The sequence below is a fragment of the Protopterus annectens genome, chromosome 10.part0 (genome assembly GCF_019279795.1).
Source record: "Protopterus annectens isolate FY-2018-M chromosome 10.part0, PAN1.0, whole genome shotgun sequence".
In the NCBI taxonomy this organism is placed as follows: Eukaryota; Metazoa; Chordata; order Ceratodontiformes; family Protopteridae; genus Protopterus; species Protopterus annectens.
The window spans coordinates 1,360,721,368-1,360,744,004 of record NC_056744.1 but is presented as its reverse complement, the minus strand read 5'-3'; the positions used below and the strand labels follow the sequence as shown (position 1 = coordinate 1,360,744,004).

Genomic DNA, 22,637 nt, shown 5'->3' with positions numbered 1-22,637 from the left:
ACACACACACACACACACACACACACATCCCAACCCTATCTATCTTCTCCTCTATCTCCCCTACTGCAACCTCCCAGACAGACACACACCACTCATACCTCTACATATGCTGACACATGCAACCACACACATAAACATATGTGCACAAACTAACAGTACCTGTCTGCTAAACTCCTCAGTACTTACCTCTTAATAAAACTGGGTAAATTCAAGCTTTTGGCTGTGTTCAATAACACGCATCTATATCATAACATTGCAGACGCAAAATGTCGAACACTCACAAAAGCAAAAATGCCAAAACTCAAATTCGGTATTGTGGGCCCCCACCACTAAAATATATATTCCAACTCTGAGACTGCACTACAGTGAGGAAACGGAAAAATCTGTCTTCATGGTACTGCAATCTCAAAAACATCCCTCGACATTTCGGCACTTTCGCTGTTTTGCCGTTCAACATTTTTATTTTTCGATAACATGATATAGATCCCAGTAACACAGCTGACTGAAGTAAATTATGCAGCTGGGTAATTCTCTGAATTGCTCTGCTGCATAAGTCCAGTACACAGGCATTTTCAAGGAGAGAGCACATGGATAATTAACATAGGCTGCTCCTATATGCAGTAGCCTGCAGAAACAGCCCATGGTGAAGCTGCACTAGAAAGTGTTGCCAGCCCATGGTAGAGCTGTGTGAATTGGAAATGGTTACCACAAGGTGTACACCAGGCTTACTCCATGTGGTAACCTTTGTGAATTCAGCCCATTATCCTTTCAGTGCTATGATTCTAACACTGGGTAAGTAGAAGTCTTTTCTGTATTTGTGCATGTGTTTGCACATTCATTGTCATGAATTTATGAGAAAATGTTTAATATTTTCATTTTACTAACAATTTAATTTTTATTTATAAAGGGGGCACCACTCTAGCAATCGGCGCAACAATATATTTTGTTTTTTTATTTGCTGGAGAAATGTGTCACTATCTCTTATTTATTTATTTATTTACTTAGTCACTTATTATTTTTATGTAATAGAATAAATGGTGAGAAGGTAATTACTGGTTTTCACAGAAAAATCACAACTAGTGTTAATTATTTAAATGAAAATAGTCATTCTCTAATCTTTCTTACTTTCTTCACTTCTACTTGGAAAAGTTTTGAAAATTCTTAATTTTGCAATGACAAGTATGTTTATGATGGAAGATAAAACGATGTACCTATTGCTCAGATTTGGATTTTCAGTCATATTTTAAGCTAGATCGAGCAGATATGGTGCCCTGGATGAACAATGAAAAAGTACTGCTGACATTAACAGCTAAATCAAGGGTACTAATAAAAGTTTTACGAACTTTGATGCTAAATATAATTTACTTGAGGAGTGGATGGGAGAGAAATTCAAACACTTTGTCATTTTTATTTAATAATTAACTTTTTATAAAGATGTTGTAAGAAATCTTATTGTCTCCCATAAAAAGAATTAAAGTATTACAAATTCTGCAGTTTATAGGTTCATAGGTTGGTACTATTATTGGCCCTAGGGCCTATTTAAGCCTAGCCAAAAAGGTACCCTGGCTTTTGCCACCCAAGAAAATTATTTTCCTGTGCCCCTGTTGAGCAGAGCCACAGAAGTGATCCCTGTGGGTGAATTTCCTATTTCCCATCCAATCACCAAGATTTTTCTTGAAGAGTGCTGAGGAGGAGCTTTGTTTGATATAGATAGGTAGCTTGTTCCAGGGTATGGGAAGTTTCTGGGACAGGCATCTATCCCTCCAGCATGTTTATTTATAAGACTATAAGTGAATTTGTAACTACCTGTTGAAAGGATGTACAAAAAAATAAATAAAGAGAATGCAAAATTTCTTTCCTTAGTCATGTTTTTTGTTGAGGCTATCACTGCATCAAAGGCCTGGAGAAAAGAACTATAAAATGTACCTCAGGACATCTAGAATCTCTATGGCTTCTATGGGTGTAGTCCCCCCTTCCCACCAGCCCCCCCCCCACGTAAAGTTGGTTATTTCCTTCAGAGTTATTACAGTGCTGTCTGGCCCAGTTAAGGTTTGTTGAAAGGATGCAAGAAGAAGATGGAGAGGAAAATAAACTTTGAGAAAAGGTACTAAAACGTAAGTGGGAGTATTGCATATCCAAAAATCTGATATAGCTGATGAAAAATCTGATATAGCTGATGTTGAGGAGAATAAGGTAAAAGGTTCTCTGTAATGCAAAGCATACACATACACCCTGCTGACTGCAATGAGAATAGTACCCCTACCTAACTAGAAAGAACTCAGTAATTTATGCAGACACCACAGCACAAGTCTGACAACTAAGTACTTTATGCAAGGTCCACAGTACAAGTCTGACTTGGAGTATATCAAACAACACTTTATAGATGATGGCATTAGCAGTGTCTGTTGAGGAGAATACAACATTGTCCCATGTTCTGGTGTAAAATGCTCTCTGTAATGTCAAACAAGAGCTCAGACATACACACACACAGTGTAAAGAGAACCCATACCTATCTTACTCCACAGACCACAGAACTCAGTACTTTTTTGCAAGTGCCACACCACAAGTCTGACTTGGAGTATGTCGGGCAACACTTTGTAGCTGATGACATCAGCAGTGTCTGTTGAGGAGAACATATCAGTGTCCTACATACTGGTGTAAAATGTTCTCTGTAATGTCAAGCAAAAACTCACAGAAACACACACACAGTTGACTGCAGTGAGAATACAACTCCTAACTACACAGCCTGCAGAACATAGTACTTTACACAAGCACCATGGCACAAGTCTGACTTTTACAAGACTGCAGGTGAACTTATAGCAGATAACATCAGCAGGACATGTGGGGGGCAAGATGTTGGGTGGGCTGCATGAAATGGATGTGTGGACATCTGCAAGAATCAAAATACTGTCAATCCATGGTATTGGAGCAGTAACTGTGGGATACAGACTTCTACTCTTCTGTCTAGAGACACACATACACACACACAAACAGTTGACTGCAATGAGAACAAACCCCCTACCTAAGTACACAGACTACAGAACACAGTACTTTACACAAGTGTCATGGCACAAGTCTGACTTTCACAAAACTGCAGGTGAACTTAAAGTATATGACATCAGCAGGCCAGGTGCAGGACAAAATGTTGGGTGGGCTGCATGAAATGGATGTGGAGGCATCTGCAAGATTCAAAATGCTGTCAATCCATGGTACTGGAGCAGTAACTGTGGGATACAAACGTCTGCTCTTCTGTCTACAGACACACACACACACAACTGCAGTGAGAACAGAACCCCTTCCTATCAAGTAGACACACTACAGAACACAGTATGTTATGCAAGCCCCATAGCACAAGTCTGACTTTTCTAAGAGTGCAAGTTAACTTACTGTAGATGACATCAGAAGTCCATGTGGGAGACAAAAATGCTGGGAGGCCTGCATAAGCCCATAGCTTCATATGTTCATAAGAGGCTACTAGCCTAATGGCCTTACAGTGTTTGGAAGCCTAGCTTTATAAAAACACAAGTACCCTTATTGAGCATAGTTTGATGGTTGTTGTTAGCACAGCAATTTTGTGAGCAGCGCCAACTAGCCCTGGCCATGAGGGACATAGGTGCCACCCTAGAAGTCACTTTACAATCACTCAACCAGCAGTCAAGGTCACACTTGAACAGGGTCAATGAAGAGCACTACTTCACACACAATGGGAGCCTATTACAGAGGAGTGTGAGTTGTTGGGAGCTGTATCTGTCTCCTCAGCATGTTCTGTTTATGCCACAGGCTAGACTGACAACTCTGGGCCATGTTATTCTTGTCCCATTTGATTTGCAGATGTCCATCATTTCCAGTAGGACAGGGTCTGTGACTGCTGTGTAGGGCAGGCATAGGTCACCTCTCAGTAGCCTGCATGATACTGAGTACAGTGATAGGTCTTTCAGTCTTTCCATGTATGTCATGTTTAGAGGTCCTTGAGTCTCTCAGCCACAGCTTTGTTTTTTTTTCAACTGCTAAAGGTGTCTGGTGAGGTACAGACAGAAGGGTGCATTATACTCAATTAGTGTTCTGATAAGGGGAGAGTACAGCAGAAGTATGACCACCCTGGTCTTGGATGTGATGTCCATATGTATGATATGCACAATGCATAATGTGTGTGTCACCACTATGGACACATAGTGATGAAAGTGTAGATTGCTATCAACATGTGTTTCCAAGTTTCACAACACTGTGTTTGAGCTTGGAGGGGTGCTATGCATATCATAATTAGCAGGGGTACTTCACTGCCAAATGGGACAATGAGTCATTGTATGCTTTAAGGTTCAGTCCATGAGTTTGGCACTGATTGTTTGTGTGTGGCAGCCACTTCTGTAATATGCTACCATCATTGGGGGACTTTATATTAGTGCATCCAGTTACCAGTCATCTGCAAACTTGGTAAACCACAGGCCATCTACAGTAGCCTGTGCTTCAGGGAAGTAGTTTGTAAACAGTTGAGGGCCCAGCACAGACTCTTGTGGTATTCTAATAGTAAGTGGTGAGTGGTGGAGATTAATTCCCCAGCTTTGTGTGTGTGTGTGTGTGTGTGTGTGTGTGTGTGTGTTATGTCAGTGAGCCAGTTGCCTATCCCTTTACTACTGTATGGTTTCATTCCCACATGGGAGATCTTCACTATGACACATGAATGGGGGATAGTGTCAAAGGCCTTGCATAACTCAACATAGGGGTATTCCCTGTTATCCCTCATTCCAGGTCTTTGGGGTCAGTATCCAAGAAGTTCACAAGGATCAATAAGCAAAAAAACAAAACAGGTAGGATTAGGTGTGTTGAAGATCACCTATGTCCCAGTGGCTATCGTCCATGCTGATTCCTTCCCTAGTCTTGCAGATAAGGCTTTTTAGGCATATGGATCAACAGTTGTAGTTCTGCATGTTACCAGATTGATGTGCATTGCATTGTACACAACATTTGATATTAAATTTTGTAGTGTCATTGATATATTTGTGGAAAAAGTACTCAGAGTCCAGGGTTGCAGTGCTTGGAGTGTGCCAGCACATGGATGTATTGTAAATATGTGACATGTTGTTAAATAGAGCCCTCAGTTTGTAATGTTCCCACATATAATTTCATGTCATATATAGGAAAAGGACAGTAAACAGCAGTTATATAACATATGTACATTTCCACAGCTCGGTGAGCAGCAGGTTTGTGCTACAGTTAGCAAAGTGCATATGCATGCAAGAGCTCTCAGCACCACTAGGCACCATATTCAACCAAAGCCTGTGCACCCGCTTCATCCCAGCAGAATGGAGACTGCTCAGGGGTGACCTGTGTCTGGCATACAAGGACATCTCAGACTCAGCCTTGATGGAGTTGCTGCATATCCATAAGTCAAAGCCCACTCACACAACCCACACGCAAGGTCTCAACCTGGTCTGCGACATTAATAGAACTTGGTGTCTCAATGACTCCCCCCCCCACCCTTCTGTGGAACAGACTTCCTCTCCATGTCAAGCAGAGTACCTTACTAGTCCTCTTTAAGAGGAACCTGGATGACTGGATGGGAAACAGAAAATATACCCCTGGGATCCCACCTGTGTCTCTGCTGGACAGGGAAAATATGTGCTGACGTTGTGGGAACATGGGTGAAATTCTTGGCTAGGCTTATAAGGGCCTCTGGGCCAATAGCCTAGTATCATCCTATGAACCTATGAACCTACTAATTTTTTACAATAAAATAACATAAAAATAAAATAAAATAAAAGAATTACAATTTTTTTATATAAATAATATGAAATAAAATAAAAAAAGAGAGAGAAGGCTTGGGGTGAGAGAAAAAAAGGGATAAGATTAGTACCTTCATAGGTTCATAGGTAGGTACTAGGCTATAGGCCCAAGGGCCTACATAAGCCTAGCTAACAAGGTCCCCTGGCTTATGCCACCCAAGAAAGCTATTTTCCTGTGCCACTGTCGAGCAGAGACACAGAAGTGATCCCCGGGCTGTATTTCCTATTTTCCATCCACTCATCAAGATTTTTCTTGAAGAGTGCTAATGAAGAGCTTTGCTTGACATAGATGGGTAGCCTGTTCCAGAGAATGGGAAGTCTCTGGGACAGGAATCTATCCCTCTAGCATGTCCTGTTTATTGTGGTGACAAGGTTTAGGTCCCTAGAGTGTGTAGCTCGGAGGGATTGGGATTTCTTTAGGTGTAGCATATCCAACAGCTCTGGGTTTGACATAGCTTTATATGCTAAGCAGAGATCACCTCGGAGTAGGTGATATGCTATGGAGTAAAGCTGGAGTTTTTTGAGGTGTTCAGTGTAGGGCATTTGTTTGAGGCCAGTAATCCTCTTTGTGAGGTACGTCTGTGGCCTTTCCAGCTGCTGCAGATGTCTTGTGAGGTACATTCCAAAAGAGGCGTTGTACTCTATAATGGGTCTAACGAGTGTCGAGTAGAGGGGAACAATGGCCTCTTTTTTCCTGGATTAGAACCCTTTTATGATGAGGTGTGCCACATAGAAGGACTTCCTGACTACTGTGGTGATGTGACTATCAAAGGAGAGACTACTGTCCACCTGGGTCCCAAGGTCTCCTATCACACATTTGGTGTTAAGTAGATTGCTGCCTATGTGGTAGTTCATCGGTACAGAGTTTTTACCAAAGGGGATGACACTGCACATTTTAGCACTGAGCTTGAGGCCATGGCTCTGACACCAGGCATCTGTCTCAGTGAGGCCTTTCTGTAGGATGTCCACATCATTTGGGGACTTGACTATGGCTCCTAGTTTGCAGTCATCTGTGAACTTCATTAGCCAGAGGCCTTCTGTGTTAGCCTGTACTTCAGAGAAGTAAATACCAAACAGGAGAGGTCCCAGGACGGAACCCTGTAGTACTCCACTTGTCACTGCTTTGAGGTCAGATTTGGAGTCTGCAACTTTTACAGTGTGGGTTCTGTCAGTGAGCCAGTTGGCAACCCATCTTGTGATGTAGGGATTTATACCTAGTTTAGTGAGTTTAGCTATAATTCCAGAATGGGGGATGGTGTTGAAAGCCTTGGCGAGGTCAAGATAGACTGTGTGAACCACCTTACCCTCATCTATGGCTTTGGTGACTGCCTCAAAGAAGTTGATCAGGTTCAGGAGGCATGATCTGCATTTCACAAACCCGAACTGGGTGGGATTCAGAGTTTGGAGGTTACCAATGTCTTTGTTTATGAGTTCCATGATGATACGTTCCATGGCCTTGCAGACCAGGCTCGTCAGGCTAATAGGTCGATAGTTCCAGGGATCCGTGGTGGCTCCCCCTTTGTGGAGTGGGATAACTGTTGCTGTGCGCCATTCAAGTAAAACAAAACACCATTGTATTTTAAATATATAATACTAATTAAAAATACAACCTACTCGATAAACTCCCAAATTCTCAACGAAATGCTAATATTTCTCCCAGTAATTCATAAGTCTAAACCTTGTGGGTTTAAAAGTGTTCATAAGTAAATAAATAGCAGATATTACCAAATGTGTAAGTCATACAAAAACTTATTAAAAACCTTACGTATAATATCCTATGAACTATCACTGTATAAAAACGTTCATAAAAATCTTCATCTTCCCGCTACTAGTGGCTTTTGACACATGACAACAAAATCCAAATAGAATACAATCTACATTTTCATCTAAGCAGTGCTTTTAACTTAAGAATACATTTAATGGAGGCATAATCATTCAAACCAGGGGGCAAATGTGCAGATGTTCTAATTTGCCAGAACACTTCTTGTTCTTCCAGATGTAACTGCCATGAGCCACCCCTGATATCATTTTTAACATGGTGGACAACCTTAAATAAAAAAGAGTGTTCTGGATATTCCACAATGTGCCTAGCAAGTGAAGTCTTTCCTCCTTATGGCATACAGATGTTCATAAATTCTTTTCCTTAGTTTCTTCTCAGTTTTACCTACGTAGAAGGAAGGACATTTCTCACATAAGGCAATATATACTAACCCCCGGGTTTCACAATTGTTTCATGGTTTCATAAAGATAAGTTTCAGCAGAAATAAGGGGGATGGTGGGTGGGTAACCTGGACTGCAACAGTGAATACACTCGAACATCTACATTTATGGTAAGTGTACACAACTGTACTATGTTCTTCATGTTTCACTGTTGCAGTCATTACATTTGGGTAGAGTCCCAAAGTTATGGTTGGTGGGCTGGAGCTAAACAGCATTAGGAGCGGCTATGAGGCCCTGCAGAACTACAGTGGCAAAGCCTGCCCTGGATTTAGAGTAAAGTGGCAGATGGTAATGATTTGTAAAGGTGTGCACTGAACTCCAAGTAGCAGCCTCTAAAATGTCTTTAGTTGGTACTCCCCTGAGAAAGGCTGCTGAAGTGGCTGTAGCTCTGGTTGAATGTGGCCTAATGCCCTTAGGCACTGGCTTGCCATGCTGTGAATAGCAGAAACAAATGCAGTGACCTATCCACTTTGAAATAGTCTGCTTGGAGATAGCCTTTCCTTGTGATCCTGCAGCATATGCCACTAGTAATTGCTCTGTCTTCCTGAAAACTTTAGTTTTGTCCAACTAGAATCTAAGTTGTCTGTGTACGTCCAAAGAATGCAGAATTCTCTCCCCCTTGTTCTGTGGATTTGGATAAAAAGTCGGCAAATGAATAGTTTGGTTAAGGGCTACACTGGACACCACCTTAAGCATAAATGTTGGGTTTGTCCTCAGAGAGACCCTGTCTGGATAAAAAATGATAAAAGGTTCCACAGCCATGAGTGCCTGTAGCGCTGACACTCGTCTTGCAGAAGTTATTGCTAGGAGCAGAGCTGTTTTCCAAAATAAAAACTTTATATCAGCAGTAGCAGCTGGCTCAAAAGGAGGTAGGGTGAGTTTTTCCAGGACATAATTGAGGTCTCATACAGGTATTGGCGATCTCCTTGGAGGCCTTAAATTTTTGGCTCCTCTGAGGTACTGCCTTAATAAAGGATGAGGAAAAGAGTGGTAGCTCTGTATTGTAATGAGCTGAAATGGCAGAGGCATGAATTTTAATTGATGAAAAAGAAAGGCCTTTGTCCAGCATCTCAGTTAAGTATTGCAAAATCTGAGGAATATTTGGTACAGCTGTATCAATTCCTTGTGCCTGGTTCCAAGCACAAAATTTCTTCCATTTTCCAGCATAGGATTTCCTAGTACTAGGCCTTCTGGCTTCCAAAATGCCATCCATCACAGCTTTACTGAGAGGTGTGCTTTTTATGCCTACATTATCCTCCATGCTGCCAGGTTTAGAATCCTGAGTTGGCTGTGCAGAATCTGATTGTTTTGTTGGGACAGTAGATGAGGTATTTGAGGTAAGGTCCAGGCTGGGCATTGAGAGAAGTTCCTTAAGATCGGATACCAGTACTGGTGGGGCCAGTCTGGGGCAATCAGTATCATCTTTGGTTTCTCCTGTCTGACCTTTAGGAGTACCTTGGGGAGGAGAGGCATGGAGGAAAGGCATATACTGATAGGTTTTTCCAGTTGAAAGATAAGGCGTCCACTTTCCATGCTTGTCTGTGATAAGTCCTTGTGCAGAATCTTTTTAGTTGGTAGTTGTGAGGGGATGCAAACAGATTTATGTCCGGGCATCCCCATTTCCTTGTTATCATGCTGAAGACTTGTGGATCCAGGTGCCACTCATGGGGATCCATGAGGTTTTTGCTTAGTTCGTCTGCCAGAGTATTTTCCTTTCCTGGCAGGAATTGTGCCTGCAGATGAACTTGGTAAGTCAATGCTGTGTTCCACAAAATCATGGCTAGTCTGCAAAGGGGGTAAGAATGCGTGCCCCCCTGCTTGTTTATATACCACATGACCATGGTGTTGTCTGTCTTTATCAGTAGTTGTCCAGGATGAATTAGGTCTTTGAAGGCTGTCAGGGCATTTTGAACAGCTAGCATCTCTTTTTGATTAATATGTAGATGCATTTGGTTTGTGGACCAGGTGCCCTGAATGCCTCTTCCTGCCATGTGGGCCCCCCAGGCATAATCTGATGCATCCGTTGTTAGGTTCTGCCTGGCTGGGGGTAGTGAGAATGGCTGTCCCTTATTTTGGTGACAAGCCTTTGCCCACCATCAAAACTCCTGTTGCAGGCAGGGAATGAGAGTAATCATTGTTTCCAGGCTGTAGCAATGTTGCATCCAGACACTTTTTAGGTACCATTGAAGCTTCCTCATATGCAGTCTTGCATATGGAATTAGTAGGATGCAGGATGCCATGAAGCCAAAAGCCTGCAGAATTTTTCTTGCAGATAACTGGGCCTTTGTTGCCAATACTTTGAAATAGGTAGTCAGTTGCCTTTGTTTGTCTGGCATGAGATAGGCCATCTGGGCAGTTGTATTTAAGCTTGCACCCAGGAATTTTATCTCTTGAGAGGGTTCTAGTTTTGATTTCTTTTCGTTGATTGTGTACCCTAGGCATGTTAAAAGTCTTTTCACAAACACCAGATGCTGTAGTAGTATGTCCTTTTTATCTGCTTGAATGAGGCAGTCCAAGTAAGGATATATTTGTATTCCTTTTTTGTCTGCAGAAAGTGATTACTGGTGCCAGACACTTTGTAAAGACCCTGGGCACAGTAGATAAGCCAAAGGGCAGTGCAGAGAATTGGTAATGCATTGAGCCAGCCTTGAATCTGAGGTATCTTCTGCATGATTGCCTGATTGGGACATGCAGGTATGCCTCTTTTAGGTCTAAAGTCACGAGCCAAGCCTTTTTGCCCAGCATGGGCAGAAGCTGCTGCAAGGTCAACATCTTGAATTTTGGTATATCCAGGAAAGTGTTTAGAATAGATAGGTCCTGGTCTCCATGCTTTGTCCTTTCTGGGTACCAAGAACAGTCTTGAGTAAAATCCTTGTCCCTGCTCTTGCTGTGGCACTTGTTGAATAGCCCCCATATCCATGAGGGATGAGACTTGTTTTTGTGCCTCTGCCCATTGATTTTTTGGCAGATCTGGCCAACCATTTGCCTTTGGCAGGGTATGGAAGTGAAACTTGTAGCCTTGTGACACTATGTTTAAAACCCATTTGTCCTGGGTTGTAATGTGCCAATTTTGAGAAAAAAGGGCTCATTTTCCCCCTAAGGGTGCTGCCAGGAGATAAGTGCTTGGTGCAGGCAGGGGGAAGTCATTGGGACTGTTTCCTGTATGGTTGTGATTTGTCTTGCCCACTTCTGGAGGTAGAAGCATCCCATTGCTTAGACCTGTACGAACCTTGCATCTGGGATCTGCCTTTAGGGCGTCTGGTTCTGCCCCTTTGAGGTCTGTCTGATACTGGAAAGGACCAATTCTTTGTAGGCCAGTGTCTGCTAAACCTAGGTGGCTGTACTTGTAAAAAATCTTTGACAGTTTGCACAGATTTAGTTTTGTCCTCCATTTTCTTTAACATCTCTTCTGCCTTAACACCAAACAAGGTATCATGCTATAACAGTGCATCTAATAATTTAACTTTGACATGATCAGGCAGATTTTGTTCCTTTAACCAAGCATGCCTCCTAATTACAGAACCTGTAACTGCGGCCCTGCAGGAGACCTCCAGAGAATCAAAACCACATTGCAAAGTATGTTTTCCAGCTTGTTCAGCTGCATGCAATAAATCCTGCATTTCTTTGTTTTCTGCACATTCAGAATTTACCAACATTTTCTGTTTAAGCAATGTCATGACATATTGCTGATTTTTGAGCATATGAAACTGGCAGTTTAAGGCCCTAATAGCCAAGGTAGCAGATGTGTAAACCTTTTTTTCCCCATCTATCCAGTGCCCTAGAATCCTTGTCAGAGGGGGTAGGGTTTTTTTGCAGTGGAAGCCTTAACCCCTTTGGGACCTTGTGAAATAATTTCTGGGTCTGCAGTAGGGTTTTTGAAAAGGAATTTATGAGTGTCAGGAACCCTGTAATATCTGTCAGGCTTAGCAGGAGCTGGGGTAAGGAGTCAGGGGTCAGAGCAGACTCGGAAAACACATCATCTACAATGTCTAACAGGTGGAATAGCTAGAGGCCTGTGTTGAGGTAGTAAAAGGAAGTCCCTGAGCCTCTTTTTAGATTCTGAAAAATCTTGGCTCTCCCAGTGGAAATGCTCCCTCATTGTATGCAAGGTTTCCCCAAAAGAATAGCCCTCAGGAGGAGAAGCTGAAGGAATAGATTCTTCAGCACCAGAATCCTTATAGGGGGAGGAAGTGAATATTCCTGATCAGAAGAGGAATCAGAAGAAATAGAAACCTGATCTGAAGATTCATAGTCTGTCTCTTGCCTAGGCCTCTTATCAGGAGGGGGATGGGAACCCCTGATCAAGGTAATCAAGTCTTCGGCCATTTTGAGCATCTGTTTTTTAGGTATGGAGGCCTGTCCATGTGGCTGTTGAGTTTGTTTCTTTGTCTTTAAAGGTGCTTTAGTCTTTGCCTTTGTAGCTGAAGTCAGTTTAATGTATAATTGTTTAGGTCTGAATACACCCTCAGAAGCCAGTGCCTGCTCAGTGGCTCCAGACTCATCTGAGGGAATAGTGTCCGAGGCTCCAATATCTTGAGTTTCCAGTGGCATAGCCGACTCCATGTGGGAGTCAGTACAGCCTGCGACTCTAAAGTAGTGGGCATCAGGGGCTGCGAAAGCGCCTCACTGAGAACCGGCGGACTGGCTTAGGAGAAACTTCATCGGTTTTGGGCCTCGGTTGCCTGTCTTTTTCTTTTTCCTTGCGTTTTTTTGTGAACTCCGGTAGTCGGATGGCTATCCAATGACATTTTATAATTAAATCTGCGCCCAAAATAGCTTAATGCAAAATCATACCAACGCTTAATAGTGCGTTGGTTAAATCTAGCACAAAACCGACAACTTGAAACATCGTGGTCAGGGCCTAGGCATGGAATACAGTAAGAATGAAAGTCCTTATGAGGTATTTGCTTTCCACAAGAAATACAATTATTAACTTTTTCTGACATCAGTCTGGAGCAAGAAAAACGTTTCCCCAACGGGTTACTTAGCTTTAATGAAGACTTTGGATCTGAAACTTGAACACCAAAATCTCAGGAGTTGGCCGACCGCACTTATGAACCGCTTCTGCTTTGAGCACCACACGGCAAGAAAGACTGAAGAAAATGGCGTTGGCTGCATCTTTTATACCCCTGATGACCTGACATCAGGGAAGAGGCGACAGCGGCCAACGCAGGACCGAAGACTTTGGAATTCAGGCCGGCTGAGGGCAACCTGCCAGCAGAATTACCCAAATGTAATGACTGCAACAGTGAAACATGAAGAACATCAAAGGGACAAGTAGTTGAAATGAAGAAAATCAATGTATGACACACACACAAGAAAATGATGGCTGACATCGTATATGTCTACATAGCTCTGGATTTGAACTGTCACTCCATTGCACATTCAGAACACAAGATGGGTGCCTTACCCCTCTTTGCCACACAAATAGCTTGCAGCAAAGAACTGAACTTATTCTGTACACAACCAACTGCAACAGCATCTATAGTGATATCAAACCATACAAATATTATTTGTGCATTTATTATTTCTGAATGCAATGCACCTAGTCATCACACAACCTGTCATGATTATTGCTTGCAAATATACAGCTCTGCCTTACATTTCTGTGTTTGTTAGCCATTTTTCATTTATCTGACTAGTAATCTGAGACATGCAGTGTGTAAGCCATTATATTTCATTGGCCTTAATATGTGTGAGGATATTCAGTGGAAATAATATCACATGCCATTGCCAACAAATGAAGGGCAGGTTGGATGTTAAGGAACACAACCTGTGAATTGTGTGCTGGTTACTTACATTTCCAACCTTACATCTAACACTTTGTAGATCTAACCTGACAAACCCAGTGGAAGTAAGGAAGCCTGCAGTACTGTTGTATTTTCCTTCTCCCAACTACTAATCATTCATAGTTACTATCCTTTAAAACCAAACAACGAGGGAGTGCCTGCACTATGTTTACATCTAGAACATGGATCCAAGTATTTGGGATTCAGCAGTTCTAATTAGTTTGCACATTATTTGCATCTTCACCATGATGACATCCCTAAATCTACATCAAATAAAAAGGCAACAATGTAGCTAGGCAAACTGAAGGTGAGGAGATTTGTTTATGTTGGGAGGACTGCACAGGATATATCTGTACAGATGAGTACTGAACTTCAGAAGGTATGCTTCCATATTTCAAACAGTCATAGTCAGTATCAGTAGGAAGAAGAGTTGGGCATTGATGGGATGTCAATCTGGGAAGATTGTTTTTTTGCTGACTGCACCTAAATTTGAATGTCACTCATGCAAGCATGTGCTCTTTACTGGCAACTCTGCTCTCCTAAGAAATCAGTAGTTTCCACTGTGTTTCCCATTCATGCCCCAGATATCTACATACCGTGTAGTATATTGTGGGAATGGGTGAGCCAACAATGGTCACTCATCTCCTATTCTATCTCCCCAAATGACTCCTCCAGTGTATGGGTTATTAATCAAATCCAGAACATGTGGGTGATAACCAGAATTCCATCCCATTGTCCCATGCAGACTGTATGAAGTAAGGTTCTGTAATCTCATCACTAATCAATACAGTCATACTTCAGTATTACCATACAGAAGAGGATATTTCAGTAGAAATAGCTTGAATTGCACTGCAAATTTCATTTAACAAGAAAAAAAAGGTTTTCACATAAGAAATAGTCAACAAGCTACAGATAATGATGCCACTTCTGATTATATTCTATTTTAATGGATCTCATAAAAATATTTTTTTAAATGTAGGTGCATACCTATTCTTTATTGAAACTTAGCACATTTATTTTGGTTTCCCATCAGAGAAGTCAAGTTTCTTGAGACTATCTGTCAAAAAGAAAATAAAAGTGTTATTTAACTTAAATACAAGTTAGATGTTCAATACTTTAAAAAATAGACTGGAAAATCTGGAATTTCTGAAGAGCAACACTGTACTGAAATATAGGAACAGTACTACACAAAAAATCATGGGAACTATAAAAAGCTTAACCATATACACATCTTTAAGTAGAACCACTTAAACATTCTTACCACCATTTATAAGCATTTAATATCACTCATCTCTCAAATTAAGCATGGCTGTACATGATATCCCTAGTGTAAATTTTTGTTTACCTATCCAACAATCAAGACCCACAGTGGGGTTACCAAATTTCTTCACTAACCTTTTGTGTCCTCCCATGGCAAATACCTTGCTTAAGTCTAAACAGACTATGCCTCACAGTACCTTTCTTGTATAATGGCTTGGACACTTAGTCAAAGGTGTTAATGTGCCAAGTCTAGATTCCAGATATTTAAGCAACAGATAACAAAACAAAACATATCACGGTGGTGGTATACAAAAAGGATATATTTTAAATCTGCATGAAATACATTTTTTTGTCTTTATATGGAAAATGCCAAAATATGGACCAGATAAGTAAAACACAAGTATTTTTAACAGTCTTTATTAATTGAGGCCTATGTGAATCAAATTTATAATAAAGCTATAAATGTAACCATGGCCTACCTTCTAGTAGCAGGTTATCTGTTTTCTTGACTGGGAAAATACAACTGGGTTTGAAACCCTTTTTCAGCAGAGGCACGGGGAGAAAGGCTCTACAAGACCATAGAGAAAGTAACATACATACATACATAGTGTAATGAATCTTTTGAGCATACAATGAGAAGAAACAATAATTGTTTGAGCACACAATACCAAGAGAAAAAAAACACTGACAAGATACATATGAATAGTCAGTATACAAACATTTATAATTATATTACAAAGTAATTACATGATAAATCATTCAAAGGTAGATCAGAATGAGTGCTTCTACAAGCAAAGTTGAGACTCATAGTATTTTACAATAGTAGGACAATGTTAAAGTGAACTTTTTTTAACAAGTTAAAGTTGAGGACAGTACATTACACTGTATGTGGCCAGGTAGACATAATAGTACAGTATGAGACAAAAGATTACTGGTCAAGTGGTCATTTTAGAAGAGGGTGGGATAGGGTGGATAGAGGTAAATGTGTGTGTGTGTGTGGGGGTTAACCAGGTGTGGTGCATGAATAAAGCCATGAGACCTTCAGGTGTTGTATCAATAGTAGCTTGAAGGATTTCAGGTGGTTAATTTGTTTGACTGAGAGGGGAATGGAATTCCAAACTTTAGAAACATCAGACAAATCCAGTGATTCACCTGCAGCATTGATTTAATTGGGTTTATTAAGAATTTGTCAGAAGATCGAAGAGTCCTAGATAATGAGTAAGACTGAATAATATTTGTTTGGGTTTGCCATTTTTCAGGCTGGAAAGTTAGTCTGTGAACAATTTTTAGTTTTGAGAATATTAGACAGTGAGACAAATCAAACCAACTTATCTGTTTTAGTGACATCCAGTGAAGGGATGTACAAGGCATATCAGCTGCAAATTTAGCACTTTTGTTAAGACATTTTTCTAGCACTTTATTTGGGTAGCTTTCAGGCTGACAAATATAGGAGCAGCACAGGGTGTTTAATAGAGTGGAGGCAAATGTTTGTCTAACGTGGTCAGTCAGGTATGGATTAGATCGATATAGGGTGAACATTTTTTAGGCATTTTGCTCATAGCTTGCTTTAAGTTGTGGCCAAATGCTATAGCATCATCTATGATGAGATCCAAGAGCCTGACATAAGTTAGAAGTAACAGTGAAGAGAAGTTTGTCATTAGGGTATTGTCTAGGTATGAACAGAATATATTTGGTGTTCTCACGGTTTAATAGTAACTGAGAGTTACTGAGCCATGTTTCAATAAATTTGAAAGATTCCCGTGTTTGGATTTGAAGTTGTTGTATGTTTTTGGCAGCACAGATGAGCATGGAATCATCAGCATACTTAATAATGATAGCATAGCAGTATGTAAGTCATTTAAGAAAACAATGAATACAAAGACAGATGGTGTACTGAGAGAAATGGAAAGAAGTCATTTTCCCATTTTACAGCTTGAAGTGCATCACTGAGGTAGCTGCATAACCAGGTGAAAGATAAGTGTTACAGTCCTGAGGAGGAGCGTTTGTACTTTTTGGTGACACATAGTGCCAAAAGCTTACTAAATTCCCTGCATTCCTGTTACTGCTGGTAGTGGTAGCAAACCTGAGTAGAGCTGATGTAGCGCTATGGAATGGCTGGAAACTCTGTTGTGTCAGGCTTATTAAATTGTTTGCGGTAACAAATTTAAGTAGCTGAGATTGGACACATTTATTACATAAAAGAGTAAATAAAACTAAGAACTTAGTCCAGTTCAGCTATTGAGTCATTAAGGTAAGTCCTAAACTGTTTTAAGAACTGCAGACTTCTTCATATCAATGTAAATTCTATTTTTTTTGTATATAAAAAACAACAAAAGTGCACTAAAATATTTTTAAAACCAACATTTAATGTTGTCTGCTTTTTCTTTTATTTAGATCCAGATATTGCCAAACGTGATGGAGTTTACTCAAGATATTTTACAAGCTACAAAAATGGCTGGTACAGCTTAAAAGTCCAAGTCCAAGGAAAAAAGACCACCAGGCTAGCAAGCTGGAGGCAGAACCATGTTGTATACATACCAGGATATGTTAACAATGGTAAAATCTTTTAAGTTTACCACTGCTTTTAGTTTTCAAATATCACATGTACATTCCTTGTACAACATCAAGTAACATAATTATTGCACATGATAAACATTTACTAAGTTATCCCATTTTCTTGTGACACTGAATCAGATTAATGTGTTTAATTATATATTCTTAAGACCTCTGTTCCCACGTTGCTTCCTGAAGAAATTAAAAATTAGATTTAATTCCTAAAATGCCATAGTCCTGAATGCAATTGACTATCCAGTCTTGAAAATCATAAAACAACATGTTTAAGCAAATAATAAATATGAAATAAAAACAAGCAACAAAACGCAGCTCAATGAATTAACATATAGCCGCACAGGAACTGTATACACAGAGGAATAGGAAAAATAAAAAAATAACTTTTATTAAATCAGGTAAGTGCTTTTGCATTATATAAATACTTTACCAGACCACATAATTACTATAAAACATGTCTTAAATATAATTATCATATCCATTCAAATATCTAGCAACCAATAAAACATAAAACATTTGAGTTTACTAAGTAACTAGTTAACAAGTAAACAGCACCCCCCAATAAGATACACCAACAGAGAGATGCCATGCAATAATATAACTCATATGATAACATCTTAAAGGGATATACCCTGATAGTCCTCACATTAAATGTATAACTTGATCCTTATATAAACATTTAAATATTTTATTAACATAAAAAGGAACCTAATATAAAAACATCATATAAACCAAACTACTAAAAGTTAAAAGCATCTACCATAAAACTGAAAATCAGAGCAACCATGCATACGGCACACATAAATTACAGAATAGCCATGCCATAAAATAGCTGGCACAATAGAATGCTAATAAATCTTTTATCCTAAGAAAAACAGTAAAAACCTAAATCCCCAACAGGCAAAAACCTAAAACCATAAATAGTCACTAAGCAGCGCAATTATCGTGTGCACGAAGCTCACCTAAAAACCACACAAGCTAACATTACCAAATTGCAGAAACAATACAATATATCTATCTCTGAGGAGTATACACTATATTAACAAGAGCCAAGTAAATCATTACAAACTAAAAACTCAGCCTTAAAGACCTCCACCATCTGACTACAGATTCTGATGATACACTACCTCAATAACTTACACGATTTAAGTACGGATTTTAAGGAAATGTGTTCATAAAGTCATTAAGTCCAGACCCTCTGTTTGCTCTAAAGAAGATGATCCACTTTAACTCAGACCTCTCAGTGACATTATTGAAGTCGCTCATATGTCCATTCTGAGATATCCAATCAATGACTAAAACTCTAAACTCATGTACATCCCCCTCCTTATTAACATGTCTAGCAAGAGCATTACATTTATTACCTTTCCTTATATTATATATATATATATATATATATATATATATATATATATATATATGTTCACTAATCCTCTGTTTAAGACACCTATTACTTTTCCCAAAATAGAAACATCTACAGATCAAACGGTGAGCTAAACAGATGATGTCTCTGATGTGACAATCTGCTTTGATGTTAAAAGAATACTTAACACCTGGATGAGGTTGACTTGGGTACAATACCTTGTGGCTATTGTGGTTATATTGATAGCACTAATTGCTTTATACACCTTGACACTTTAAAACCCGTACTTAAATCACAGAAGTTAGTGAGCTCCCCTCTTTCACAAACCCTTGAAAAATGCATTCATTTATAAACTAACAACCTCCTCACCATCACACATCTTTTCAGACCTGGGCACAGCACTACCACAGCTCTCAAACTTCACCAACACTATTAACCCAGCCAGAGACAAAGGCCCACTGGTTACTGCCATGTTTCTAAATCTGTCCAAGGCTTCAGTACTGTTTTCCAGTAGCTTTCTTCTAAAACAGCTCTCTTCACTTGGCCTATCAAACACTTCCACTAACTGGTTCTCCAGCTACCTTTCCAATACACTCCAGTCTGTTAAATGGATTAATTTGTACTCATCCATCCTACTTGTAAAAACAGTGGTTCCCCAAGGTTCCATACTGAGGCCACTACTTTTCAACATATTTACTAACAAAATCTAATGAAACTACACACACTGTGTTCTTGGTAGTAGCAAAAGCAAAGCACAGCATAATAAACAAAAAAAATTTCGAGCAATAAAACCACAGTAGTTGAGCGCTTTCATCTACACACAGGTAGACTTTAGGGAATATATATTATACATTGTTTTGAGTTTCACACCCCCTAGGTAGTGGTAGTATTTATATTTTTTATCACAGTTTAAACACACACAAGTTTTTTTAGTTTTTATGACTACAAATTTTCTAATTTTTTTTTTAATTGCTTGTTAACATAACACAGGTAAATGGATTGGTTGCTTATATCTATATATTAACTCAAATTTAAAGTTGTTCAGAAGTTCTGAGGAAGTCTACCCTGTGTGTAAAGCTGACTCAACTACTTTTATTTTAAATAAAGTTAATTTTATTTTTATTTAAGTGCCTGTGCTTTACGCTTACTACTAAAGAACAGTGTGGTTGCTTTCATTAGATTTTATAGTTGACTGTTCTGGTACTTATCTATTTCTCTATATTTACTAACAACCTACACTCCACCAAATGTCAAGCATCCCTCATACAATCTCTCATTAAGCTTGTTTTTTTTTTTTTTTTGTAGGACTTCTGATTTGCCTCGTGTATAGCAGTTCAGCAGTTTGTAGCCTTTAATAACAAAATGTAGTTAGCAATAGCAGCAGCTCGTTTTATCATGAAATTCTGAAGCTCACACCATGATCATTATGATACTGTGGCTATTTTGGCCGAATGTTCATGAACTACCCTGGGCCACACTAAGACGGTTGGTCATTTTCATAATAAGTACTTGTGAAGTACAGTGAGCATGTATAGATAATGACCCCAGAAGGGACATGAAGGGAAACTATGGTGGTATTATGACCTGTAGAGGTATTGAACAGCAAATTGACTGATAGATGCAAGAATTATGATACTTGTACAGTCTTTCCATAGTTCACACACTAACACCATTATACCACTCCATGTATTTTCACTTTGTGCAGTTCTGGCACAGCAACAGGTCATGCTTTCAGAAAGTGATTTGAGTGTGTGGGCTCTATCCCACCACAGATTTACCAACACCTAACTACACAGGAATCAATTCTGAGCACATAAAGCTTGATAATTATGTTAGCATGTGGCTTGGTATCAAATGCCATAGTGAGGTCAAGATATGCTACATGGACAGCGTGACCACTGTCAACAACCTTTATCACCCTTTCAAAAGTTTTACTTGATTCATTAGACAAGGTCAGACACTTAACAAAGCCAAACTGCTAAATTAATTAGCTATATTAGCTATGTAATAGTCAAATGACAATGACTGTATAGAAAATTGTATGTAATGTGGAATGTTTGCAACTGAAAATGTGTTAATATGTTTTTTATTTATATAAATGTATGATTGCCTTTGTCATTAGTGATAAGTCAATAAAGATGTTTTCGTTTAAAAAAATAAATAAAGCCAAACTGCTGAGGGTCAAGCCTTATAAATTTTTTTTAATATCACAGTTTATTGAGTAAGTTATGAACTGGTCTACAGCCTTGTATATGAAGCTCATCCAGCTGATGGGTTTTGTATTTCCAAGGTCCCCGGTGATGCCACCTTTGTAAAATGGCATCATGACTACTGTATACCATTCCTTGCAGACAAAGCTGGTGGATAAGCTCAGGTTGAATATCTGGAGGAGCAACTCTATCAGTGCAAGTTTAATGCTGTTCAGCAGCCACCCTGGTATGTTATCAGGTCCCACAGAGGATGCACGTTTTGATCTGGAAAGTTATTTTAGCAAGTGTTCTTTAGTGATAATAGGGGGGGTTGATATATTTTAGGATATGTGGGTTTTGTGTAGATATCTCTGGGGTGAAATTTGTCCTAAATTTGTTTGCTAATATATTTGTAATTACCACTGGATCAGAGTAGGTGGCATCATTTGTTTTTAAATTTATCTTTTGTTGACCAGGTTAGTCCCACTGGGGAAAATTGGGCCAGGGCATCAGAAGTAGGGGAAGGCTGCATGTGTTACACATCCTGACTTCCTGCTTCCTTTTCAGGCATGGAGGCAGCCAAGAGGAACATGGAGAAAAGATGGTTGATTCAGCTTTTGCTGAAACTGGAGTGAGAGTTGCTGAAAATGTAGTTGAAATTGTAGAATCACTACCAGAATTTTTTTCTGATGATGTGGATGCAGGAAAAAAAGACACTGGAGGAAAAGGAGATCTGTGAAATGTAATAAAAGAAAATGTCTCTTGGGAATTCCCAAGATTGTCACACACAGACTACTTCAGCTCTCTGTGTGAAAAAAAAAACCGAGATAATGGCTAGCAATTTCTGACAGTTTAAGTAAAATTCAGATATAGACCAGTTTTAAGAAATATAGTTATTAAAATGTAAAAAGAGATAACAGGCACATGTTCAAGTTCAACAGCTATAATTTTGTGCTGGTGAGATGGGAATGGTGTGTAAAAGTGTACTGTTTATGATATAGGTAGAGTTTAGATGTTTTCTCTTATTTTAGCATGGGTGAATGTCTAGATTACTGCACTTAGCTTAATCTAGTAACAAGTTTCTTGTGTAGGAATGCCTGCTGTAGTAATGAGAGAACACTGTGGATGTGGTGAAAAGTTTTCCTTTAGCAAATAAATGGTCAGTGTGAGTCGAGAAGTCTGCAGCTGAGGGCAGCTATACATTCTTTTCTTATGTTTCTGTGGAACAAGCAAGACTACAGATCCAGGCAGTACATTTTGAATGATCTGGACATTGTGTGCTGAGAGAAAAGTAAAATTAAAAGGTGCAAGGGCAAGCAGCTTAGTACAAAATATGAAGTTTGAAATAATTGGAAATGAATAAAAGTTAGCAGTTTTCCTGGTACCTATATACCTCAATGCATTAAGTAGAGCAGCGTATAAATTTTGTTTTATTTAAAAAAGCCAGTACACTTTTTCTTAAGGCTAA

General features: G+C 39.5%; 1 pseudogene; it reads left to right on the top strand.

Annotated features, from left to right (window-relative positions):
- Positions 1-22,637, top strand: part of LOC122814278 — a 519,638-nt pseudogene that overhangs the window by 461,319 nt on the left and 35,682 nt on the right.